General features: G+C 52.2%; 1 long non-coding RNA gene across 1 annotated transcript; it reads left to right on the forward strand.

Annotated features, from left to right (window-relative positions):
• The first annotated feature begins 1,179 nt into the window (after window positions 1-1,179).
• On the forward strand, window positions 1,180-25,920 carry LOC109494868. Its single transcript, XR_002149977.3, has 3 exons — window positions 1,180-1,578; window positions 3,741-3,859; window positions 21,112-25,920. It is a non-coding gene; the product is annotated as an uncharacterized LOC109494868 (long non-coding RNA).
• The last annotated feature ends 1,278 nt before the right edge of the window (window positions 25,921-27,198 follow it).

Consider the following 27,198-nt stretch of genomic DNA (forward strand, 5'->3'; position numbering starts at 1 on the left):
AGCCATTGCAGTGGACGTCTGGGGGGTGTGGGCAGGCAAGGACATGCTCGTGACTAGGAAGATCTCAGCGTGAATGGAGGGAGGAAGAATTGGGATGTTGGGAAGGTCTCAGGTAACATCCCTAGGAGGTCTGGGGACTTGTCCCGGGCGAAGGTGAGGCCAGCTGATTTTTTTTATTTATTTATTTTTATTAAAAATTTTTTTTTACGTTTATTTATTTTTGAGACAGAGAGAGAGCATGAAGTGGGGAGAGTCAGAGAGAGAGGGAGACACAGAATCTGAAACAGGCTCCAGGCTCTGAGCTGTCAGCACAGAGCCAGATGCGGGGCTTGAACTCACGGACCCGCGAGATCATGACCTGAGCCGAAGTCGGACGCCCAACCGACTGAGCCACCCAGGCGCCCCAAGGCCAGCTGATTGAAAGCACCATGGGCAGTTTACTTACTGGCTTGTAACGCCAGCACTGAGCCGGGGGGGGGGGGGGGGGGCTCAAAACTATTGGATATACGAGTGACTGAATTAATGAATGAAAGCCCCAGCCCTCGGGGACCCAGGGAGCGTGGAGGACGTGGCGACAGGCCACTCCAGGAGTGCGCTCCAGGAAAGAATGACTCCCCTTAGTGTCACGCCCTCAGTCTTTTCGTAGATGGGGGATGGTCAGCTATCCTCTCTCTTACAAACAAGGCGGAGGGGCTGGTGAGGAATGGGCGCGAAGGGGCCAGGGCTTGCGCTGCAGCAGCGGCAGGCTGTGAACAGCGGCTTAAACAACCCTGAGGACGGCAGTTCCGGACAGGCTTCAGCACCCGCGGAGCCGTTCTCCTGTCGAACCCGACTTCCCAAATCCGTGTCCTCCGAATCGTTCAGGTTCAGATCCCTCTCTGCAGAGGCTGCCAGCTAGCCGTCTGTTGCCGGTGGCTGTGTGGCTGCAGGAGGGGAGGCAGCGTTGAAAGCCCGCAGGGGCTGTGCTTCCTCAAGCCTGGCACTGAGAAGGGAGACGGTGGCGAGAAGGCCACTTTCTGTGAGATTGGCAGAGCATTCAGCGTAATCACCATAGTCACCGCCATCATCCTTCCAGTTACAAAATATTTTATGTATGCCAGATTCTTCCCAGAGTGCTCCATATAATCTGGTGACTGCCCTTGATTGTCTCCTCGGACGTCACCTTCCTCCTTCCTCCTGTCTACGGGCGACTACAGGACGGTGAACGATGGGCAGAGCCACCCACAGACACCTCATACCTTTTTCCCAAGTGTTTGTCTTCCCGGCATCCCTTGCAGCTAGGCAGATCCAGCTCTGGCCAATGGGGTGTCAGGGAAAGTTTGACGGGCAGCAAGGGCGGTCACGTGATCCAGCTCTGGCCAATGAGGTGTCAGGGAAAGTTTGACGGGCAGCAAGGGCGGTCACGTGACCTAGCTCTGGCCAATGAGGTGTAACGGGGACGTGTGCTGCGTGCTGTCTTTAAGAGGAGGATGTGCAGCCTTCTGTCCTGAGAGTTCTGCCCGTGTGGCAGCGGCAGCCGCCTTGTCACCGTAAAGGGAAAGAAAGCCAAGTGGATTGTAGAGCCCTTGAGCTGATCAGGTAACTGTCGACTCCTGATGTCTTGTTGGGCGAGGAAAATACACCCTTCTTTAAGTCACAGTAAATGGGTTTTGCTGTTCCTTACAGCCAAAAGCATAATAGACACGGATATTTTTTGTGATTAATCCTCGTAATCACCATAAGGGGGAGGTATACTTCTTTTTTTTTTTTAATTTTTTTTTTAATGTTTATTTCTGAGACAGAGAGAGACAGAGCATGAGTGGGGGAGGGGCAGAGAGAGAAAGGGAGACACAGAATCTGAAGCAGGCTCCAGGCTCTGAGCTGTCAGCACAGAGCCTGATGCGGGGCTCAGACTCACAAACCGTGAGATCATGACCTCAGCTGAAGTCGGTCATTTAACCGACTGAGCCACCCAGGTGCCCCGGAGGTATACTTATTTCCATTTCACAGATGGGGTGGGGGGAGTGATCAGCTATTCTCTTTCCTGTGAACAAAGCAAAGAGCCGGGCGAGGCATGGGTGGGAAGGGGCCAGGGCTTGTGTTGCAGAAGCAGCAGGCTGTGAATCGTGGTTGAAAACAACCCCGAGCACAACAGTTCCAGAAAGGCTTGAGGAATTGACGTGAGAGAGGCTAAAGAGACTGGTCCAAAGTCACTTAGCCAGAATAAACTAGCGAGTCAGAATTTGAACTTAGGTCTGTTTGTCTCCAAAGTTCTTGCTAGTTTCGTCCTTCAGAACCTGTCGACTGTAGCCCCGGAGCGGGAAAGAATGTGAGCGATGGCCAGACACATTTTGGCAGAAAGGGAAAACATACCGTGGCCTTCTTCACCCCAGAATGTGTCCCAAGTCTCCCAGGCTGCTGGTTTTGTCTTCCCTCGGGGTATATCAGAGAGTCAGGGCCCTTCCATGAGGCAGGGCCACAGCTATCTCCTGGAGATGGACAATATATGGGAAAGCATGCAGGGCTTGGGTCAAAAAGGCTTGGGGCCAAATCCCAGCTCTGCCACTTATTAGCGATGTGATCTTGAGTAGGTGGCCCGACCTACTGTGAGCTTCGATTCCTCATTTGTAAGATGTACGTGAATTCACCTGGACAGGAACACCAGGTGAAGTTATCTGGAGCCCAAAGGGGTGCTTACTGGCTTGTATTTGCTGAAAAATTCAGTGGGTGGACTTGACCTTGGTCCTTGAGGCAGAGGTGTTAGTCGAAAGAGAAAACATGGCCCCATCCTTCCAAGTCCCACTGCCCACCTACATCTCCCCTGGTGGTTGTTTTTCTTGCTTCCCACCGATTCATGTCCTGCCAGTTTACCGGCCCCCGGAAGGAACATGCATGTTATCCGGGGCCACTGGCAACCCAGTTCTACAATGAACCCCAGGGTCTTTGATTAGCTGGGTCACATGACCTCTCTGGGAGCTGGAGGTGGAGTTAGTCCCACCAGAACCTTCCTCTGAAAGTGGGGATGGTTTGGTTTCTCATGAAAAGGAGGAGGGTCCTGGGTCCAGAAGCGGGGAATAGATGTTGGCGGGAAAACCCCCCAAAGACGCCCCCTCCCACACATCAGGGAGCAGTTTTGAGCATTCAATAAGGTAGAGATGTTCTGTGCAGGTGCCCAGCCCGGCCACTGACCCCAGGGGACTCTTGCTAAATGCCAGCCGGCTTTTTCCCAGGACTTGGCCCCATCCTTCCTGACGCCCTTGGCCTGTCCCTCCACGTCAGCGGGCACATTTGGGGGAACAGGCCCAACTCCACTGCAGCCCCGATCCATCACCCCAGGCTTTGTCCCTGTACCCAACCTGACAATTACCATGTGGCTCGAGATGACACTCTAATCCTATTACTCATTCATCAACTAGCGACTGAGAACATGAGCTGGCTCGAACACTGCCAAGGAAGCTGGGAGAAGCCTTCTCCACCACTGTGAAACTAGGCTTAGCTCAAGCACAATAGGTGTGTAATTTAAGGTTTTGTTGAGCCGAAATCCAATCACATACTTGACTGGTGGATCACAGAGACTCACAGGCTAAGAGAATGAGATAATCCAACCTCACACAAACACTGGGATTCGGCTTTGACTTAATGACAAATGTGTGACCAACCTTACACTGTTTCATTCTTTCCCCCTCTCTTTTTTTGTTTCAATGTATTTCCACCTCCTTCCTCTCTCTCCTCCCTTCTCTCCCCTCCTCTGTACTATCCAGAGACGGGATGGGACTCAGCGAAGTCCTAGAGCCAGAAAACAAAGGTAGAGAAGCAGGTGAACACCAGGTGAGATGCACTCACGTCCGTTGTCTGCATTTGATTGCACGACGTCATGGAGGTGAGAGATGGCTTCTGGGGGTGGATCCATTCGAATTCCTAGCGGTCTCGGTTCTTCTGTTCCAAGAATGGCTTAGAACAAGAAAGAGCAGCAGGCAAGAGAGACACAAGGTCATGCTCATGAACTGTTCCCTCTATTCATCCAGTGCTTTTTGTCCAGTGAGGGCTGCTCAGTGGGGGTGGGGAAAGGTTGCAAGAAGAAATACGTATATAGTTTTGGACCCCTGTTAAGTGATAGTGTAGCTGTTTACATAGTTAGAGAGAACAGCATGGATGAGCCCACTCAACTTTATGAGTTCACTGGACTTACATTTATTCACTCCACAAACATTTATGGAATGGCCACCATGTGCCGTGAACTCTGGCAGGCGCTGCCTGATGCTCTGGTGGATAGAGGCATTAAACCAATGGATAGTAAAGAGTAGGTAACTAGGAACAATGGAGAGTGCTGTTTTGGAAATGAAAAGGGGGCAGCAGGAGAGAATGAATTGGGACGATCTCTTGGAGAAGGGGACGTGGGTGCTGAGACCTGAATGGCGACAAAGAGCCATTTATTTCAAGATGCGGGGGGGGGGAACCTTTGGAGTCCATGGGCAGGCCCCAGATGGTGAACCAGAAGTCCCGGGTTCAAGCTCTGCCCTCCAGGTACGTGCACTGTTTCCCAGGCAAGCTATTCATCCTTCGGAGTCCTGATTCTTAACCCACTGTGCTAACTTTGCCAAGTCTCTGTGACATCTCACCGTGATCACAGTGTGTCACTTTGAAGAGTGACGAGAAGAATGCAATTTGCAAGGGCGATTATTCGATTCATGGGCAAACTGGGTGTGGGTGTGTAGGGACTGTTGTCCCCACAAATGGAAGTGGCCTGGGACTGGTCTGTGGAATGGATTGCCATTACATTTTCCTTCTTGAAGCTTCTGCATATGTCTGCCCTTAGCTGGCATTTTCCAGATCGATGCTTTCTATTGGTAGAAGCTAACTTGGGCTTTCAACTGAGAATCCTGGGGTAGTAGCCTCTTGAAGTAATTTGCGATGAACTTGACTGTCATCACTCCTGCTCTGGCTCAACAGAGGATGGGTTTTGGAGCCAACATTATTTTCACATTAATTATGTGCCAAATACTTGACTTATATTATCTCATTTCAGCTTTACCCAAACCCTATTTCTAAGACAAGGAAATCAAGGCTCTTAGAAGTCAGATGACTTACTTCAGGCAATACAATTAAGACTGTGGCAGAGCTGAGATTCGAATATTCCACTACTGGTAATTACTGTTACCAGCACTAATAATGATAGCTTCCATTTATTCAATGATCATAATGTGCCATGATTGTATCGTTGTTGATAAGTCAGTTATTGTTCTAGTTGCTGGGACTTAGTAGGTAATATTCCTTTTATTTCCAGATGCTTTTAAGACCGTCTCTTTGTCTTCACTAATATATGTCCAGGCACGGATGTTTATTTATTTATATGGGTTGGGACTTTTGAATATGCGGTGTTAAACAGGTGAGGAACTGTTTTCATTTCCACAGAATTTACATGTTGAGATCTAATGCGATGGTACTAAGAGGTGGGGTTTTTAGGAGGTAATTAGACCATGAGGGTGGGAGCTCTCACAAATAGGGTTACCAATCCTACAAAAGAGATCCCAGAGAGATCCCTCACCACTTCCTCCATGTGAGGCCACAGCGAGAAGACAGGTCTAGGAACCAGGAAGTGAGCTCTTACCAGACACAGAATCTGCCAGCAACTTGATCTTGGACTTCCACCTCCAGAACTGTGAGCAACACGTGTTTGTTGATAAGCCCCCCAGTCTCTGATGTTGTGTTATGACAGCCCAGACAAAGACATGAGGATTGGTGACTTCCGTTAATTCTGGCAAATTCTCAACTGCTCCTGTATGAATATTGCCTCCCCACTACTTTCTCATCCTTTCTTACCGGAACTCAGATTAGATATGTGCTAGACCCTTTCCCTCTCTTCTCCCTGGTTTTTAAGTCTCCTCTTCCAAATTTCCCACTTCTGTTTCTCACTGTCCTGTGGTCTGAATAATTCCTTCAGACCTGTTGTCCAGTTCACTAATTTCCCCTCACGCCGCGTCTAATTTCTTTAAGTGACTCCTTTCCTTGTTTAAATGGAACAAGCTTCTCTCTATAGCTTATAGAGAGAAGTGCAGAAATCATAGGTTTATAGCCTGATGAATTTTCACAGAGTGAGTATAATATACAACCACCAGCCAGGTGAATAATCAGAGCGTGACCAGCACCCCCGAGGCTCCTCCCTCCCTTCCCGTCTCCCCACCTTCTTCTCCACAGAAACCACTCTTTGACTTCTACCATCATAGATGGCTTTGGTCGTTTTAAACTTCCCCTAAATGGAATAACACAACATGAACCCTTTTGTGGCTGACTTCTTTTACTCCGTCATAAGGCTTTGAGACTCATCGATGTCGTCGTGTGTCTGGTCTACTTTTGAAAGTTTCATTTCATTCTAAAAACGTACTAGACATGCGTGGCTTCACGTTCTGTTTCTGTTTGTTCATATACGTACAGATTCGCAGGGCTTAATCTCATGGTGGTTTGCTTCCTTGTGATTTTGTGGGGTTTTCTTACGAAGTCATGTCATTTAGATCTTTTACCTGTAGGAATGGTTTGAAGCCTAGTATGTCAGGCATTACTCTAGAGGAAATTTGCGTTTGCTTTTGCCAGACTTCCTGATTAGCTACCAACAGGGGACCACTTTTAAAAAAATAGTTCGGGGGGGGGCGCCTGGGTGGTTCAGTCGGTTAAGCGTCCGACTTCAGCTCAGGTCACGATCTCGCGGTTCCTAAGTTCGAGCTCCGTATCAGGCTCTGTGTTGACAGCGCGGAGCCTGGAGCCTACTTTGGATTCTGAGCCTCCTTCTCTGTCTGCACCTTTCCCTCCCCTCTCAAAAGTAGATAAATATTAAAAAAAATAAGTAAAAATAGTTGGCACAGGGGTTTTTGTGCCGTACGTATTGATTTGGCGAACGGATTCTGAGCCGAGACCCACGTTCGGCTCACGACTAAGCTCCCGGGGGAGTCTGGTAAAAGCTCCGTGGTCTCTCCTCTGTGGGGTGGCGGCAAGGTGCTGCTCCTGTTTTTGGTAACAGCTTTATTGAGATATGAGATGATATTTGTTTACCCTAATTCGCTCACCGAGGGAGTCACCTTTCAGGGGTCACCAATCCAAACAGCCACCTTGCTTAGGTCCCAAGCCTTTTCTTGGCCTCTCCACATACCGGAGTCCCTTAACCCCAAAGGCTTACGTCCACCAGGTGTTAGCAGCTGCCCTTCTAGCAAACACTCGCCCAGGCTTACTTTCTGTCTGCTTTTGACCATTCTGATTGTGTCTGGTCTCCAAGGAGTTCGTTTGCTTTCCTTGCCAACTCCCTCATGCATCAGAAGAAAAAGTGCCTTCTTACAAAATACTCCATCCACGTTTTTTTTTTTTTCCTTCTAGTGGATGTGTGTTACGTAGCAGGCAGGTTTTTCCTAAACCTCTATTCTGCCATCATCCGGGACCAAGCAAACGAGCACTTGATATGCAGTATCTCACTTAGTCCCGGAAACACTGCCTGGAGATCAGTAAACAGACATCCTCCATTTACCGATGAGGAAACAAATGGGGGCCTCAGAGAGGGTGAGCGACACATCCAGTGTTGCCCCGCTTCTGTGTGGGCGAGGCAGGATTCGAGCCCAGGTCCCGGTGGCTCTGGCGCCCACGTCTGTCACAGGTAGACCTGCTGAAGTCCGCGCCTAGGGTGACTTAGGGTTCACTCTGGGTCGCGGGCCTGTAGAGCCATCACACGGTGGGGAGGAACCGCTCAGTGGCTGAGGGCGATGCTTGCAGTACCGCTCTGGCTCCGGCACCCAGGCTGGACGCAGAAGTAGACAGGCTCGTCGGCTTCTTTGGGAGGTCGGCAGGGCCACACAGAAAAAGCGCCATTTGCTGAATCAAGCATCTTGGGTTCTTACAAATGTGCCGGTTCAGACTTAGGAAGCGTGCCAGGGGAAGAAAACTTGGCCGATGGAACAGCTCAGGCCATTAGGCGATTACAAAGGGAGGCCCTTTGAGGGCGGCTCGTAACTAGGCCTCCAGAGTCACCCAGGGAACATTCCCATGGTGGGCCTCCCCCCCTCGGAGTGTCCTCTGTCCCATTTCTTTTCTCTCCCAGCCCTACGGCCCAATCTAGTCTGGTCCCTGGGCCCCAGGGCACAGCCCCTTCTAGCTCCTCCTGGCCTCGGATCTGGACTCCCTGGGGTCCCGGGCTGGGTGGACAGAGGTTGAATCTGTACCCGGGAAGCCTCCCTCTCTTCCGTAGCTGTCCTGGCTGCTGGGAGGGAGCGTGCCAGTCTCCGAGTCCTCTGAGCGCCTGCCTTTTTCTCCAAAGGGAGACTGTTTGTGTGCTTGTCAGAAGAGAGGCTCAGACAGTTGGGAACATAGACACAAGCCCCTGCTGAGCATTTGCTGGGCACCAAGCTCTTGTTTCGCGGTAACAAGCGGCAATCATTTTTCTTTCAATGCAGTTTTTCTGGTGTGTGTGTGACTGCCCTTGGGTGTTCACTTGTGTTTCCCACCAGTTGTCGTCGCACCCCTCTCCAACTGACACGGGACGGACGGACGGACGGCACAGCCTGGTGGGTCGGGGCGCAGGCTTTGAAGTCCGCCGGGACGGGGTTCCGGTTGTAGCTCTGCGGCTTTCTACCTGTGTGCCTGGGATCTATCTGAGTCTCAGGTTCTCCACCTGCAAAATGGGGTAATAACGGTAGCTACCGCGGAGATCGAGCTGGAGTGCGTGCGGCAGACGTCCGAGAGGTCACGAGCAGGCAGCTTTCACGGTCACCAGTGGCTCAGTGTCTCTGCCCGAGTGTCTTCACGGCCCGCCAGGGGGGACAGTCCCAAGAGGCGAAAGCCCCAAGGAACACCCTCATGGGCCTTGGCGGGTAAACACCCCAACTTCTGGGCCCTCCGGGCAACCATGCTGAGCCTTCCCAGGCTCTCGAGGGTGCCCCCAAATGGAGCCCCAGTTGCCCACACTGGCATCCCGCTCAGGAACGCACTCTGCATAGACTTTCCTCCCTTCCTTGTCCCCGCTCCCCAACCCTCACGGCGCTTCCCGAGACCCCCTTCCAAATAAACACGCTCACCCCTTCTTTCCTTGTTAGGTTGGCTTCCCCACCGCACATTTTCGCTGTGTCCTGAGATGTCGTTTTGTTGCTTGGGGATGACAGGATCCCGGGCTCGCTGGGGGAGAGCACAGTGCTTACCGTTTTTAAGCGGCAGAATCTTTTGTCTGGTGCCATCCCCCTGTGTGCCGCGAGGAAGCTGCCAGCTGGGTGGCAGTGCGTTCTTGGCCTGGGGACCCTGCTCATTGAAATTGGAAATACTTGTGATGTTTTCTCCACTAAAACGTGAAAACCTGATGCCAGTGTGCCGGTGCCCCCAGATGGCAGGCTTTGGCAAGCGTAAAGGGGTGGGAGCCTCTCTTCTCCCTGTCAACACAGACATCCGAATTGGCCAGTGGTTCTGTGACCTGCCCCCGAAACGGAGAGAGGTGCTCCCAGCTCGGCGAGCTGTGCTCAGGACTTTTGGCCACCGGTGTGTGGCTGGGCTGCAGGAGCCTGTCCTACACAGCAGGGGTTCGTTACGTGGGGGCCTTGACCCCTTCTCTGTGATTTGCCACCAGCTGCTTTCTCCCACAAGGGGCTCGAGACATGGGTGGACTTTCTACGTCCATGGTACAGATGAAAAAACCGAGGCTCAGAGCGGGAACGTGACGGGCCCCGGTGCTCCCAGGGGGTAAGTAGAGAGCCCTGGTTTGACTCCAGGATGGCTCCGAGGCCAAGGAAGAGGTGGGAGCCTCAGGACTGGAGCGCGCGTGACCTTGGTGTCAGCACCTCGCTTCCCAGTGGAAACACCGCTCTATCCAGGTCCCTGGGGGTACAGCGGGCATCCGAGGAGCTTTCGGGGTGGTGGCTGGGTGGGCATCGTGCCCCCTTCCTGAGGGGGGGTGTTTCCTTCAACCCTGGGAGAGGAGAAGGAAAGGTGGCCGTTGAAGGGGCCTCCCAGCACGCAGGAATCCGGTCCCAGCTGCACGAGGCTGTGCCAAGAGCCTGGGATTTACTGCACCCCCAGCCAGCTGAGGAAAGGGTGTTGAGGGAGAAGGCATTCCAAAGCAAAAAGGCACCGGGGCCACCCCCGCCTTCCCCAGTGCCGGGGTCATGCGGCTGGTCTGTGGAGCCAGAGACAATCACCTGGGATGGATCACCCCAGAGCCCGACCCCCCGTGGGACAGCTGTTAACAGCGGGGTCTTCAAACTAGTGAAGGCAGCACTGAAGCCGTTCCCCCAGTAGAAGAAACGTATCAGCAGTTGTGACACTTCGTTGTTGATTCTTTACCATCATCGACGAGCTGACATTCTTAGGACATTTCCTACCTGCTAGATGCCACTCTGGTTAGCTTAGCCTACGTCCTTTCGTTTTAAAGCTCATCACCTCCCAGCAAGGCTGGGGGTGGGCGGGGGGGCTGCTGGCCATCCAGCGCCTGTGTGTGCACTGAAAAAGGTGTTCCGTCCCCGGAGGATGCAGACATCACTGGCTCGCCAAGCAGACAGGAGTTGGATTTCAAGGGGCACCGAGCAAATGAGTGCCCTTCGGCCCTGGTGATCCCGGATAACAACCCTCATGATCCCTCATTTTATAGATGGAGAAACTAAGAGGTACCTGCCCAAAGCCACATGGCCAGCAAGTGGCCAAGTCAGGATTCCAAACTGCCTGAGTCCCAAACCACCAGGATTCACCATGACGTCACATTTGACAACCACCCCGTTTCGTAAGCACGCGTCGCGGTGTCGTTGGGGGCGAGAGATGGGGTCCATCCGTAGAGATGCCTTTCATTAAAACCTTGTAATTACCCGACTTGTGTCAAAAGAAGATAATTTGCTACAGGTTTAAAGTCATCAGCGGAGTGGGGGGGGGGGGGAAGAAAAAAAAAAAAACCCAAACTTGTAAATACTATTAGCTGCTCTCCAACTTTGTTGAATTTAGCTGATGTTTTCGGTGTTGACTTTTCCCAGCTATCAGCTTAACTATATAAATCCAGTTGACGTGTCTTTATTCAGATAAAACTCTAATACTGCAAGTGTAGCAAATTAGATGCAAATGCCCCCTTTTTATTTTAAGTATACTTAAAGCTGCCTTTCCAATGCAAATTTCATAGGAAATCTCAACCAGCTAGGACAGACATCATAGCCGTCAGCAGGCAAATGCTTTCATTTTGGTCTCAGCCAAGGGAGCTGCCTGCTTTTTTTCTTTTTGCCCCTGCAGACTGAGATAATTAAAACTACAGAGAAATAGTTTTAAATATACATGATACACACAGTTCCTTAAATTATGGGATAATGCATAAATTCACCCATTACCATATTTGATAGTGGTCTCGCTGACCAAAGTTGGGAGGTGGCGGGGGGGGGGGGCAGGGGGAGGGGGGGTGTGATTTTCTCTAGCAACTTGCTTCCTCTGTCAACAGCCACACAGCTTCTGTGGCTTCACCTGGTGTCCTAAGGAGCCCTGGAAAGGGTTCAAAAAGAGGTTGTGAACACACTCATTAAAAAGGGGCCGCAATGTGTTTTTTTTTTTTTTTGAAAGAAATAAAAATGTTAATGGTAACTTTTTTTTTTTTTTTCCCCCGGCTGTCTCAGTCTCTTTGGAATACATATCCATTTCGGCTTTGATTTGTTGAGCTCCCTGAATGAGTTTATCCAAACAATGTGAATTTACTTAGATCTCTCTCAAATCCCACATCTCTTGTGGTTGATAAAGCTGACTTTAGCTAAGAAGGGCTGGATCAGTGTGATTTGAAATTCACATTGAAAATGATAAGGGCTTTGCTGGAAATAATAAGCACAGTCAAACGCTGTCAGGAGGAAACAGTCGAGCATGCAGGGAGAAATTTGGTAAGGCCGCGTCCTACCCTCCTCCTTCTCTCCAGAATCCAGTAGGGAAGGAGGGGGAAAGGTGAATGGGGCTTTTCTCAGACACACACTGTAGCTTTGTAGGTGATGGGGGTGATAATTCTAAAGAGCCTTGTGCATGAGCTTTATTCTTTATGGTTAGAAGGTGGCAGCCATCCCTCGATGGCTGATGGACACCCGTGGGCGTTCGGGGTGGCAGCCATCTTTGCCAGCATGGAGCCCAACACCAGCAGGAATCCAGCCCCCACCCCAACCGTTTCTATCTCCATCTCTGTCTCTATCTCCCTTCTCCCCACCTCGCTTTCTATCTCTCTCTCCTCGATTCCTTTCTCAGCACCCAATCCACGTCTGGTCCTGAACTAAACGCTTTCCTCCTCACAACCCCAGAAGACAGCACATGTCTTCCGTCCGTTGACAGGAGGTGCCGTGGAGGTGTGAGCTGATGGAAGGAACCATGGGGGACACCTACGTCCCTCATCCTCTTTTCCCTTCAGCTGCCAGGTGGAGGCCAACCCCTTACGAAAGTAGTGTTTGGAAATGGTTCTTGAGAAACTCTGAAGGGAGGGACTTTTCTGGAACCCGTTAACCAGCGAAATGGAAGGGGAGGAGGGGGGAGTGTGAGGCCAGAGGCAGGCATTCTGGGGGGAGGGCAGAGTAAACTGGAGGGTTGGGGTCTCCTCAGTGAGCACGATCTGAGCAGACCAGCCCTCCCCCATCTTGGTGCTGCTGACATTTAGGGCCGGATGGTTCTCTGTCGTGTGGGCAGGTGGCGGGTGGAGAGCGGGGTGGGTCCTGGGCACGGCAGGATGTTCAGCATCATCTCTGATCTCTACCCGCTAGACGCCAGCTGGGCCTTGGCCCCAGTCATGACAGCCCCAAATGTCCCCTGACATTGCCACGTGTCCCCTGGGAGGCAAAACTGCCCCAGTGGAGACCACTGATGGAGACTCGGCTCCTTCAGAGCCCAGATTCCTCCTTTTCCTTAAAAGGCAGGTTGCACACAGGTTCTATCCCCACCTCCCAGTTTCCCTTTGTCTCAGAAGACCCCACTTTCACACGCCCTCCTAAGCAGCTGAGCAACCTTCCTTGGAAATAGGTGGATCAGAGGAGCTTTGCCACTGAAACCTTATTTCTAATTATAGTAATCACTCCCCGTTGTCTTCACATCCAGGGCAGTCAGATCAGGCGCGGGGCTTCTCCTCACTGCCTTGATCTATACAATTCTAGTTCCGCCTTGATGAATGACTTTGCTGACTGCTTCTGCCCTGCCTGTGTGTGTGTGTGTGTGTGTGTGTGTGTGTGTGTGCGCGCGCGCGCCTGCACGTGTGTGTGTGTCGGGGGAGCACAGTGGCCAGGCTGAGGCTGGGAAGGTGGGTGGGGGGGGGTGGAGAGGGAATTAATTCTTCCAAGGCCTTGTCTCTGGCCCGCTGCAGCAATCCGTTTCCCACCAACCCTGCAAGGCTGCCGAGCTCCGAGCTGACCTCTCTCTTCCCCTGCGCTCGGGGCCTCGTCTCCCCCCTTCCATCCTCAACCTGGGCCGCCCCTCCTGACCCCACGACTCGCTATTTCCTAACTAACGCCGCTAATAGCCACTGATCACCGAAGGGCAGCTTAAATTCTATTTAGACTTAAAAAAAAAATATAGAGAGGAAAAAAAAAAAAAAAAGAAGAGCGAAACTTCAAAAGCTCTCTCCTGCTAGCAGGGCGGAAGCCAAGCCCAGCCATTACCAGCAGAAGCCGGATCAATATTTCAGCACCATCCCCTGGCTGGGTTTTCGAGGAACTTTTATTATTATTGCGGTTAAGCTGTTCTAAAGTGGAGCATCATTTATAAAACAAACGGATCCCTTCCAAATAGGTTATTTTCCTGGTTAATGACCGATCGTCTGCCCTGGGGTCTGTCTGTGTTGAGATTCCAGATGGGAACAGGCACTACCAGCCCAATTATCTTTATTAAGTGTTTTGCCTCCCCCTTTCTGAAAAATGAAATGGCAGCCGGCTCAAATGTCTCCTCCTTCCCCTTGCTCTCACCCCTGCGCGGTTTCCTGCGTTCGCCTCATTATGGACAAGTATGTCCTTTAAGACACGGAGACTAATGAGGCGGTTTTATGAGACTAATACATTTTAAATTTTAACACAGGAGCTAGCATCTTTAATTGTACAATTATACATTCATTTAGCACACTCTCGCACACGCGCTCTCTTTTGCTTTAAAAGATAACAAACCACAGGTGACTGCAAGTGTGTGAAAAGGCAGAATTTATGGTATTCTGTAGGGTGCGAAATCAGGCCGGACTAGAAATTGTTTTTCTCCTGACCGGCTTCTTGAGCTAAATTAGTTACTATGTTGAAGAAAAAAAAATTTTTTTTAATGTTTATATTTTATTTTTGAAGGAGAGACAGACAGAGCATGAGCGGGGGGGAGGAGCAGAGGAAGAGGGAGACGTAGAATCCGGAGCAGGCTCCAGGCTCTGAGCTGTCAGCACAGAGCCCGACGCGGGGCTCGAACTCACGAACTGTGAGATCATGACCTGAGGCAAAGTCGGACGCTTAACCGACTGAGCCACCCGGGCGCCCCTCGAAGAAAAATTTAAAAGAAAAAAAATTTTTTTTTGGTTTTGCTTTGAGTGGGGGAGGATGGGCGACGGATGGATGGTGCCTCATCGTGAACTTCTGTCTTCTGTCCCCCGTTTCTACCTAGAGAGAGAGGGTGGCAGGAAAGTCTTTTGAGAATTAGGGAAACCTTGATGTTCTGAGGCCTAGCTATAACCGGACAGAGAAGGAGAGAGAGAAAGAGAGAGAGAGAGAGGGTGGGGGACAGAGATCCCCCCCACCCAGCCCAGTATCCTGTCTCTAACAAAAGCCTCCTACGTTCCCCACCTGACAGGACTTTATCGGGTAGTAATAAATAAGGCTGAATTATTGATGATAAGAACTGCTAATATTATTATGACCTCAATTAAGTGCTTTTTCCAGACACATTAGTAACAAAGGGTCTTCCCTCTCCTGGTTGCTGTTTTTCTCCCCCAGGCCCCACTTTACATTAAAATCTAATTGATCAAACCTATTTGCCATTCGCACAAGAGCGATCACCATAATGGGTCATCTATCAGCATGGGCTCCGCATCAGGCTATTAACACCTTTTGTTGCTGGCCCCAGTTCTGTACCAGCCGAGAGGATCAGAAAGGCAGGGCCTCCTCCGATCTGGAAGGATCGTGTGTGAGGTCTGACTTGTGGTACCCTTTAATTGCCCTCTTTAACATCCTTGCAAACCGCGGAAGACGTTCTTACTTCTGAGAAAGTGACTCCTGGCAGCTGTGGAGTAACAAGATGGCCGCCTCCTTATGAGAACAGAAGGCGTTGTGGGGGGCCCTTGGCCACCTCCACTGCTGCTCACTGCCTTCCCGTCATCCCCCCCCACCCCGCCCCGCGTTGGCCCTTACATAGCCCGCTCTGGGGAGGCCCCAATGTCCTGTCTTTATGGGGTCTGGAACTTGGCGGACGTGACAGTGTGTGAGTGTGCAGGCAAGCGCTCATTATCAGAACTGGAGACTGGTGCTGGCTTAAAATGGAGACCAGTCCCCACTGAGCAGAGCCTCCCCAAGACTTCTTGGCCCGTAGTCACTCACAGAAGGCCCATGGCGGCCCATGAGCTCCCCCTGAACTGTGTGCAGAATTGTGTTTATGTGTCTTTTCCTGGAGAAGGTTACCGCTTCCGTCAGATTACCGAATTTGTCCCTGACCCCCAAGGGGGTTAGAAATGTCTTCTTGGGAGCTTCTTAGATGGGGACGTCTTTTATGAGTCTGGCCGTCACTCAGGATAGGATATCTGGCTTTGGGAATATGATTAAGCCACGGAGGTGAGCACTGTTCCTCGTACACTGTGGTGTTGGGTCAGACTCTCTCTCTCTCTCTCTCTCTCTCTCTCTCTCTCTCTCTTTCTGGGTCTCTCTCTCTCTCTGCGCCTCTGTCTTCTCTGCCTATTTGGTCCAAAGGAAGAACTCTCATCAACCTCCTACTGTCCAATGACTGTGGGAACGGGCTTTCTAAATTAGTCTAACTGGTGTAGGGCCTCCCACTGGGTGCTGGAAGATACGAGAAAATAGGAAGTGTCCTGGTTGGCTGGATTGCTGTTGTTTGAGAAGCGAGAGCTCCAAATATGACATGACAGGAACTCTCTTTGGGTGACGTTAGACAGCTTGGAGCACTATTCCGGGCCATCTTTTTGGCCTGTGCAGCCCCACCTACTCACCATGAAAATAGCTTTATCATTTTTTTTTCCTGATTGTAAATGAATCCATCCACAAATCAGTCAGGAGGGAATCAAAACCTCAAATCTTTACATTCTGTCTTGTCTCATTTCTCAATTTTTTTTTTTTTTTTTTTGGTCTGTGCAAATAACAGGAAGATTTCTAGGAAGGTTCCCCCCCTCCACCAAGAATGGGGCTATACGCATTTAGGCCATTCATTTGTTAATTTTCTCATTTACTTGGAAATATATATTGTAAAGGTTTTCCCATGCAATACTGTTCATCATCATTATATTTTATTAATTATTATTATTATTTTTTAAAGTTTATTTATTCTGAGAGAGTGAGAGCAGGGGAGGGGCAGAGAGAGGGGGAGAGAAAGAATCCCAAGCAGGCTCCGCCGTGACAGTGCAGAGCCCGATGCGGGACTTGAACTCACTAACCCTGAGATCATGACCTGAGCTGAAATCAAGACTCGGAGTCTTTGCTGGGTGAGCCCCCCAGGCGCCCCTCTTCATCTTCATTTGAAAGGACTGCATAGCATTTAATCGAATAGCTTTATGAAAAGGTACTTACCGATCTGGTCTTGTTAGACATTTAGATGTTTGCCCCTTGTCTGTTATAAACCGTGCCGCAGTAAATGTCCTTATGTAAAAGTGTATGCACTTACCCAGGGATGTTCTTAAAACGGATTTGTAAAACCAGAATTTCTGGGTTAAAGGGTTTGTTACCTTCTTTTTTTTCCTTTTCCTTTTCCTTTTTTTTTTTTTTTTTTCCAGTTTACAGTACAGATTAAGGGATTGGGTATGTCATCTGTGCAACTTTTCAGGTGTCACTGACTGGCATTTCTGTCCAAAGGGTGTCCGAGGTGAGCAGCCTTGAGGGGGAGGTGGACTCAGTCACTTAAAGCTGCCTTGGTGGGTTGGCTCTCTCCAAGGGTGAGTCTGGAGGAACCGGGACAGTCCGGCTTAGTTTCCCTGCCCAGCGCAGGCAGAGGCAGGGCCGAATCTTTGGTCTCTTCTGGAACTCCCGTTTAATACACAGCCCCTTCAGGGAACAGGCCACCTCTGTCCATAAAGAGGCTGCGAGGCGGGCAGCTGGGAGGTGATGCTAAGCTCTCTCCCCACCTCAGAACCCTGTCCTCGCTCAACTGCTCCCCATGCCAGATAGCCAGGCAGTGTAGGGGGGGGGTGGCCGGGGGGGGGGGGCTCTGGAGGCTGGGGCTGGCCAGGAGGCTGTATGGTTGTAACACATTCCGCCAGGAAGCACAGGGTATCTTTGGGCACGGCCTAGTGGCTTCTCAGCCTGTGTTGTCTTAATTCAACTTGTCATTCACAGACCAGTAGAAAACTAAAATCAATAAATGGTGAAAATGGGCTTTAAAGACAAACTGAAGTCACAGAGGAGGGAGGAAGACAGTGCGTGTTGCCTCGATGGGTTACCTTTCCCCTTCCTACTGAGATGGTTGGCTCTGTGGCCCGTGCTTTAAAAAAGGGGGTTGGGGCCGAAAATGAGCGTCTTTCCCCTTTAAAATACGCAGGGTGTACATCGGACAAGACCTTTGGGGGCAGAGGGACCGTGATCTGATGGGGCCGCAGAGTACGATGAGGAGGATGGTCTCTGGGATGGATCCGTATTTTACCCGAGGGCCCCTGCACGTATGTTTTGAGATGTCCGTCTGCTGATCGCTGTGCTACTTCCTACCAGCCGATGTGCTTCTCTGGGCCACATCTTACCAACCGCAAAGTGAGCCAGAGAAGGTGCAATGATTTTCAGCCTGTTCTCTGATGAAAGACCACAGCAGGTGTGCTCTGGAGGGTAGGGTTGGAGCGGGGGGGTGGCATCGTGGGATTCAGGGCTCTGCTCCTTCTGTTTTGGTAACAGCTCTGCAAAAGACTTCATCGGAAGTTAGAATTTCAGAGCAGAAGGCAAAAGTTTGGCAAAAAATCAGCGAGGGAGAGGGTGTCCGGATTTCCTTCCACTTCTGAAGGACTACAAACATCTGTTGCATGCCTGCAAGAGATTGCCGAAAACTCAGCCACCTTCTTTCAGAGACCAGGGTAGCCTCAGCAGGAGTGGAGGGGGTGCCAGGGCCTAGGAGGGCGATGGGCGGGCTCGGGCTGTCCCCTGGAAGGCCGAAGGACTCCTCGGCCACCAATGGGATGTCTTGGCCTCGTCGTTCCCCAACGCCGTGTGTCATGGGCGCGCTTGTCGGACCCGGAACAGGAGGAAGGACATGTCGGGCCAGGAACGATCTCAAACCAAGAGACGCGCCGGTCCTGTCTTCGTGGGGATGCGACTCCGTCACCCAGCCTCTGTGGCCAAGTGAGGGAAGAATTTCTTGGGCTTCTTTGGGAGAAACCTGACCTTTGCAGATCGGCACCAAAAGGGTAGCCTGGTGGGGCAGTGGAGGGAGGAGGAGGCTTCTCTGGTACACCCCACCCCCAAGCCATTTGTTGGTCCCAAAGCCGTTTCGGGTAGGTCCCCCCAGACCCCCCTTTCAGTGAGTGCATCACCACTCACAGTTCGAAATTCCGGGGTCTCGAGAAGCACACAAATACAGAAAACCATTTTGTGTTAAGAAAAAGAAAAAAGAAAGAAAAAGAAAAAGAAAAAAACACCAGCAAGAGGGTTTTGGAAATAGAAATGCGAGGTTATCTGTATTAAAAAAAAAGTTTTTTTTTCGTGTTTATTTTTGAGAGAGAGAGAGCGTGAGCAGGGCAGGGACAGAGAGAGAGGGAGACACAGAATCTGAAGCAGGCTCCGGGCTCCCAGCTGTCAGCACAGAGCCCCATGTGGGTCTTGAACCTGAGCCGAAGTCAGCCACCCAACCGACTGAGCCACCCAGGCGCCCCGAGGTTATCTGTATGTAGAACATGAAATGAGCCAACATGTTGGGGAAACTTTCTCAGAAATGCAGTCCTGCAGACTTGACTTGGAGCTAGAGGGCTGGTTTTGACACGGAGCTGGCTTTCTGAGGCGACAACTTCCTTACACCGCTTGTGGGGACTGAGCCCCCGGCGTTCTGAATGGCGTGGAAGGACAGCCTGGCCAGGCAGGCACGGAGCCGCGTGCACCTTCCTGTCGCAGCGCTGGTGTCCGCAGGGTCTGGCGCTGCCCTGTGGACTGGGCCGTGGCGAGGGGTGGACCAGGGAAGTGGAGGAAAAGCCTTAGTGCGCGCACGCGCGCACACACACACACACACACACACACACACACACAGACACGGGCCTGCCAGCTTAGCAGCCTGGGGCTCAGGGTGATCCAGACACGACGACGGTGGCTCTGCTCTCCTTGCGCTGTTCCTACGCATCAGCGTCTTCAGGCCTTGTTAGAAGGGGCACCTGTTAGGGGCGCCTGGGTGGCTCAGTCAGTTAAGCGGCCGACTTCGGCTCAGGTCATGATCTCACGGTTCGTGGGTTCGAGCCCCGCATTGGGCTCTGTGCGGACAGCCGGGAGCCCGGAGGCTGCTTCGGATCCTGTGTCTCCCTCTCTCTGTGCCCCTCCCCCACTTGTGCTCTGCTTCTCTCTGTCTCTCAAAAATAAGTAACTGTATATAAAAAAAGAAGGGGCACCTGTCACACACCTATCTTCACAGCTTCCGGCATTCAGTGGGCGCTTACTCTGAGCCACTCACCGTTCAAAGCCCCTTACTGATGGATTCAATCCTCTCCGCCACACAGTTAGTACCCCATTTCACAGATGAGGAAATAGAGGCTTAGGTGTTAAGTGGCAGAGCCTGGATTTGACCCTGACTTTGGAGTCTGGGTGCGACGCCATGAGACTCTATTGTCTTTGAAACCACACGCTCGCACGCTCAGAGGAAGAGAAGCGGAAAACCGGGTGCCTTTGCGACTCCACCTTGGCCGTGAGCAGCCCCCGTTTCTGTGAGGTCCTTGAGGAACACGTCCCGAGAGAGGCCAAAGGCTCTGATGTCCGCAGCTGAGGCTCCCCCCACCCCCAGCAGACCCCAGTTTAGGGTTCTGGCAACAGGGGCTGGGCCGCACGGCGTATTCCTTTGTTCGGGTTGCAAATGAGAATAAAGTTCCCGGCCGAGTTACCTGCTGCTGGCCTTCCCGGGTGGGGACAGTTAAAGGTGCTGACAGAGACAACATGCTCCTCTCAGGAGAGCACGGTCCTGCACCCCTGTGAGCCTCCAGACCTTTCCAGGATGTCTCCAACCTGACCGAGGTGATGGGGAGAAAGACAGAGACGACCTGACCTGCGTCCTTCTCCTTCCCAAGGCCAAGGGCTTTAGTCCCTGGGTTCGCACCGGCAGGGAGCAACCCTCTGCCTCACACGGTGATGGCCACGCTCAATTTCCAAGGTGCCGGGGACGATTGCCGTTAACACATCGGGAAGGTGCAGCGTCCTCGCCGTGTAATTCTTAATTTTTTAAAGTTGTGGAGCCCTATTTATTTTATGTGACAGTCTCTTCCTTCCCCCTACCGTGACGGAATGTTCTGTGGCGTATGTTATGATCTTTAATTAAAGGGAACTTAATTTGCTTTTGAGGCATCCTTTGTTCGTCGGAGACACCCTAGGGTGTTTTAAAACCAGGTTTGGAATCATTGTCATTGAAGCCTGGAGTCGAAGGCGGACTCACCGCCCTGGACGGACGCCGGTTGCCTGGATATGAGGGGGCGTCTGCCCCCTCTCGCCCCCGCTCTGTGCTTCGGTGTAGACGCTGGAACTTTTCCAGGCCCACCCCACTGGCCTCGGGATTTTTCCGCCCACCTTCCCGAGAACACAGACCCCGCGGGCCCCGCGAACGGACCGTGGGCCAAAATTAGGTTTGAGAACGGGATGGACCATTTAGATGACAAATGGCCTTCAAGACACTGTCAGAAAGTCCGGGGCGGGGGAGACTATTAACGGTCACATGGAGGCAGCCGCATCTGTGATGCCAGAGCCGGCCGGTGGGTCCCCACTGCTGTGTTTACTGCTCCTTAATGCGGTATTGTTTACTCACAATTAAACCCTTTACCATTAATTTAACTTTCAGATGCTGAAATTGGTCACACAGCCTCGAGTCTCAAGGCCCGGACAGATGTGTTCTATACACTTGTTTAAACACGGCGCTCATTAGGAGGTAATGCATGTATAGCAAGTTGATTACACCACAAAGCAGGCCGCTTTATCATGGGGGCCTCTCAGGAGGCGGCGGGAGGGGCCGTCAGCTGCCGCTGTCACTCTCCCCCCCTCGGATCTTGAGTGACGGCTGGGCCCGCCACCTCCTCGCAGGCCTGCTCGGAAGTACACAGCTTCCCGTCAGAGAGCCGCCGAGCTGCCTGGGAGGAGGTATTAATTGTTGTCAGCCTCCATTTCACACCCCAGATAACAAACGAGAGCCACCCTGGCAGTGTTTAAGGAAGATAAACAAGTTGCCTGAGCCCCGGCAATTAAACACGCTTGCATATTTAACCGAGGTGCTTCCTGTAAGAAAAGGCAGCGTGGCCCAAGTCGGGGGTGGGGGGGTGGGGGGCGCAGAGTGGTCCCCTGTCCTATGACCTGGGAGCTGCCCGCCCTGCGGGGCTCAGAAGTGCCCCCCCCTCGTCTGCCGGCCCTCTTGGTTTCTGCATCTCGAGCCAGACGACCATCCAGAGTTGGGTGTGATGTGGAAGGACTAGCGTCTCTTTTATTTCCCATCTCCTGGGAGAAAGGGGTTCAAGGGACAGATTCTGAGGCCAGACGATGAGGGCATAGATTCCGGACCTGCTTTCGTAAGCGGCGTGGCTTCTTCGAGCCTCAGTTTTCCCATCCGTAAAATGGGCCTGCTCACACTCTACAGGTCAGGTTTCGCGAGGAGGGACTGGGGCCGAAGCGTGTGGCCCCGTGCCTGGTCCGTGGTCAACGGTGAGGACGTGGGTGCTCAGCAGTCGAGGTAGTGCACTTTACTCTCAGCTTAGCAGGAGATGGTTAGAAGCAAGAATTCTAGGTTGTCCCCAAGCTGATAAGGTGACGCCGTGTCTGGTTGTGATGCTCCTTTCCTTCCCAGCCCAGAGTGGGTGAGATGGGTTGAACTCCATCAGGCCAGAAGCTCCCGGTGGCTGTTTTGCCTCAGGGCACATTTAGCAGGCCCCGGAAGGAGATAGATCGCTACCTTCCAGATGTTTCCAGATACTTCTGCCCCAACCTCTATGAGGATCGAATCTGCCAAACAACCCAGTTTGCTTCTCTATTCCTTCTCCCCTTCCTCTTCCTCTTCACCTTCCTTCTCTTCTCCGGCCCCCCACCCCCAACCTTCTTCTTTAACTTGACTCTATAGTGACGTTGTGCATCCTCCAGCCTCTATTACCTTGTCCCTTCATTCCCTGCCCAGGGGTGCCCTTCTCTGCACCCTGATGTTTAAACTACAAGACGAACCGGAGGCGGCTGGGATGGAAGTTCTCTGTGTCTCTGTGTCGCTGTCCTTTTGTCCTGGTTGTGCAAGTCCCAGCCGTCTCCTCCCTCTTGTCATGGCGCCTTTGCATATGCTGTTCCCTCAGCCTGAACGGCTCCTACTCAGACCCTCATCCCTCCAGACATCCCAGCTACCACTGGCCCTTTTCCAACCCGCCAGACTGGGCACGTGCCTCTATTTTGGGTTGGTGCTTTTCCTTCGTAGCATCTCTCAGAATATTCATTATTTGAGAAACTATCTGCTTCCTGTCCCTCTTCCAATGAAGCCGGGGTCTGTGTCTGTGTCAGCCACCCTTAACCCCAACACCTAGGGTGCTGCTTGTAGGTGCTCGAAAGGGGTGTGGCCCACTACAGTGACCCACTGGGATGAACCAGACCATTTTTCCAGGGGATCTGGAGAGAGAGAAAGTCCTTATGATTTCTCACGGCCTCTTTTGTCTTTTCTTTCTGTGACTCCGCGAGGCTCCTCCTGCTCCTTTGTGTCCATTTCGTTGTCGCAGAAAGAGGGATGGAGGGGTAAAGTGGACCTCCCTCAGCTAGATGCTTCTGGGGCCCCTTCCGGGGACCGGTGAGTCACAGCTTTTCGCCTCTGTCTTGCTGACACCAACTGCTGGAGAACCCACAACGATTTGTCCTTGGACAATGCAAAAAGGATGTGGCTCTGCCTTGTGGGTGCCTTTGAGGGAGGCGGGACCTCCATTTATTTGTCTCCACAGCTGCTTCCTCTGGGCTTTGTGGTTGCCTGTGTGTCGCCTTCTCATCCGATCGCGTTACCCTTAATAAGCATCGCCCTGGCAGGAGAGGGGTGCCGAATTCGGTATCCTGAGAGCATGTGTGTGTAATGTGCCGGGCAAGTGACCCTAATGATGCGTTCAGCAACACCGCTCCCCCCCCCCCACCCCAGACCCGGCTTCCAGTTTGCCCAAATCCATTTATATTCCCGCTCAGACCTTTGGGATCAAAATTCCTGACCCTTGTGCGAAAAGCAAAAACACCTTTCAAAAAAAAAAAAAAAAAAAAAAGGAAAGAAAGAAAGAAGAGGGAGGTGAAATTTCCTGAGCTTTCATTTCCCTTCATGGTTGAACTTGGATGACTCAAGTCATGTGCAGTCAATCTATTTAGCTGACTTGTCCTGCCGTCTGCCAGGAGGTCAACATTTCTGGATCTGCCCCTCCGGGGGCAGCATGTGGTCCCAGCTGGTTGTGCCGTGGTGGGAACGAGGCTTGGAGGGGCCGTGTCGTCTGGAAGCTGTGTTGGGGGCTCTTCTGTGCTCCGCGAAGATGAGACTTCGCGGGCAAGTGCTTTTGTTTGCTGTTTGTTTGGGCTGGGTGGGATTAGCTCCGATTACATATTAATAACCCGGAGCGCTATCTAGTAATTAGATGTTATCTTCCAGATGTTTAAAAGAAACCTTTAATATTTTAAGCTGCTTGGAGATCTCTAGGCACGTTATTAAAATGGATGGAATTTAAAATGGGCGTCGGTGGTGTTCCCTTTCTGTGGATTCTCCTGCCAGTGTAAGACCTGGGAGCCCCGGGTACCCATGAAAGGACCCCAAGCATTTATTGTGGTGGCCCCTGTTTGGGAACAATTGGGGCAGCCACCCAATCAATGGGTGGTAGAGGGAATGTCGCGGCACTTCTGGCCCCTGTCAATCGGCCAGAGCGCCTCATTGATTTCTTTGAACCACTTGAGTGAATCTCTCAGAAGTTCCCCTTCTCTGAGTCCCACACAATTGCCTGTTCTCTCTTTATTAGGCGCTTTGAGGGACAGCCTGGTCTACACCTGCCTTTGATGGGGCCCCCACCACAGTTTTAATGACCTCCATCCGTCAAAGGAAAAGTTCAGAGTTCACTCTTTTGTCCAAGTCCCAGCAACTGAGGAGTCCAGGGTGCTGGCTGGTCCGGCCTCCTTAAATCACCCGCCCGAAAACTTTCCCTGTGACCCCGCTCATGTCAAAACAGCGAGCTGGCCACTCTGGCCATTGTCATCGGAATAAGGGCTAAGTGATGCTGCTTGGTCATTACGTGTGCCCTGATTGGCAATCAGGGTACAATAGGGGGTCATTAAAGGCCATAAAACTGCCAAAGCTCTGAAAGGGGGATTTTGAATGGAGCCAGAGGGCTCTGGGAGCCTGCCTGAGCAGCGCCTCCAAGGAGAAGGGGTTTGAGCCGACCTGGGAGGGGAAAAGTCAGCGCGGTGTGGATTAAGAAGTTTCTCCCCTGTGACACCAGAAAACACTGATCTCCTGACGTCACCTTCCCAGAATGCCTGTCCCTGCGTTCCCAAAGGAGATTCGCTCGGAGCAACAACCCGGATCACGCTCCATGAAAAGAATCCCGGAGGCACAAGTCTTTATATAAGGAGCTAAAAGTGACTCATAAATATATAAATGCTTATTGAATGAAAGCACCAGCGGGTGAAGAGGGTCGCCTACATGGTGACGGATGGTGGCTGGGCACGTGGTGGTGATCGCTGTGCAACGTAGGCCACACGTCAAGTTATACAGCTGGACAGCTGAAACTTACACGATAAGAAAACAGTCAACACACACATGCGTAAATGCGAAGGCTCCGGGGAGTGAACGGGCGGCTGTTAACTTGCACCAGGGCCTGTACTGGGCGCTCCACAGGTGTTAACTTGGTTAAGCCCCACACCCACCCAGGGGGGCAGGTTAACACGATTATAGCTGTAAAAGGCTTCCATGGAAAGGAACCGTAAACTGACAAGGGGAGTCCTTCCTCTTAGGATGGTGGCAGGCTTAAGGGTTACATTTGCTGAGTCCCTCACTATGTGCCAGGCACGGGTGGCTTCTCACCGAATTGTTAAGTCAAAACCACGGAGTTCGCACTATCGCCTTTCCTGTTTCGTAAGAATTAACAACTCAGGAACGGGAGCGCAAAGAAGGGTGCCGTGGAGGGGGTCGCCCATTCCGTCGGGATGGCCGCCCCGCCGATGCGCCTGTCCACAGCCACAGGGGGACGCTTCCCCAGCACTGCCGGCCCCTCTGGGCTCAATGGCTGGGTCAGACGTGGTGCAGGAATCTTGGGGTAGGCCTCCGCGGATGCGGGGCCGACACTCTGCCCTGCTGTGCAGCCTTGGGCAAGTCACTCCACCTCTCTGAGCCTCAGTCTTCTCAGCTGAAACGTGGCTGAGTTGGAGTAGCTCCGAGCTTCTCAAACTAGGCCCTTCCCCACCCTGGGAGAAGGCCAGGAGCCACATGGGGGCCGTCACTTGAGATCATCTGTTTTATTCCAAGGCAAGTAATTAAAAACATTATTTTTCTGTTTTCTCAGAAACAGATATATTCTGCAGTAGAATGCAACCCCCCGTGAAAAAATTTTTTTAATGTGTATTTTTGACAGAGAGACAGGGTGCGGGTGGAGGAGGGGCAGAGAGAGAGGGAGGCACAGAATCCGAAGCAGGCTCCAGGCTCCGAGCTGTCAGCACAGAGCCCGACGCGGGGCTCGAACCCACGAACCGCGAGATCGTGACCTGAGCCACCCAGGCAACGGCCCCCGCCCCCCCGCCCCCCATGAACTTTTTAGATTAAAAAGGAGCTTTTATACAAGTCTGGGTCTTGCCTTCCATGCCCTTGGGCTCTGTCCACTCGCCCCACGTCTACCCCCAAGGTCTCTCAGGGCTCCCTGCTTCCTCTCCTCTGACTGTAGGGGAGCTTGGAAGAAAAGTGTAGGATCTACCCCCCCGGGCATGGGGACAGCGTGAAGCTCTTTTGAGGTAGCCTAGTTGGTCTGCATCATGCCCTCATGCTCTCATGCCCTCATGGGAACATCACTGAGATTGAGGGTGAGGACAGCACCATAGGCCAAGGCTCTAAAGGCCAGTGGTCCACGGGCTGGTGAGCCCACTTTCAGATGACTGGGGATTCCCAAGGCTGTGGCTCCGAGTGCCAGCGAGGGCTAGGAGGAGGAGCCTAGGGGACGGCGAGAAGGACCTCCGGGTGGATCCCAGCCCTGCCCAGGACTAGCCCTGCGGCTCTGGACAGGTGACAGCTACTCTGTACCTTTGTGTCCTCGCCTGTAAGGGGAAAGGGGGGGGGGAGGGATAATCCCAGCACCCAGGGCCTGGGGTGGGGGGGATTCAGTGAGGAAATCAATGCCTGCCCTCAGAACGGGAGTGTCTGTCATAAAGTCTCCATAAATATCAGTGGCCGTCACTATCGTCATCAGGGTGTGACTAAAACCATCCCTGCAGAGGACGACTCATCTGGGGGCCCCACGAGCTCTGCCATCTGACCACCTGACTCAGAAGGAAGGAAGGGAAACGAGAAGAAAGGGGAAGTGGGAGAGGGCGAGAGGGAGAGACAGAGACAGAGACAGAGACAGAGAAAGGCAGAGACAGAGAGAGACACACAGAGACACGGAGAGACAGAGAGACGCACGGAAATAGTGTGTGTTTTTATGTTGTCTTTCCCTTTGCAAGGTTCTCTCAGGGTGAATTTTCCCTTCTCTATTTGCATATTTGAAGCCATCGAGATGTTGTCTCGCTTTCCATCTACGCCTTCCCTTTAGGTTCCTGTCTCTCTTGGAACATCGCTTTCCCCTCTGAATCTCCCTCGCTCGTGGCTGGGGAGTGGGTGATCTACTTGGAGCCTCTGAAAGTAGCCTTTCCTCCCCCTCGCTAGAGGGAGCGGGGCCTCCAGGTAAAGGGCAGAAGAGACATCGTGGGA

Source organism: Felis catus, chromosome E2, assembly GCF_018350175.1.
Source record: "Felis catus isolate Fca126 chromosome E2, F.catus_Fca126_mat1.0, whole genome shotgun sequence".
NCBI lineage: Eukaryota > Metazoa > Chordata > Mammalia > Carnivora > Felidae > Felis > Felis catus.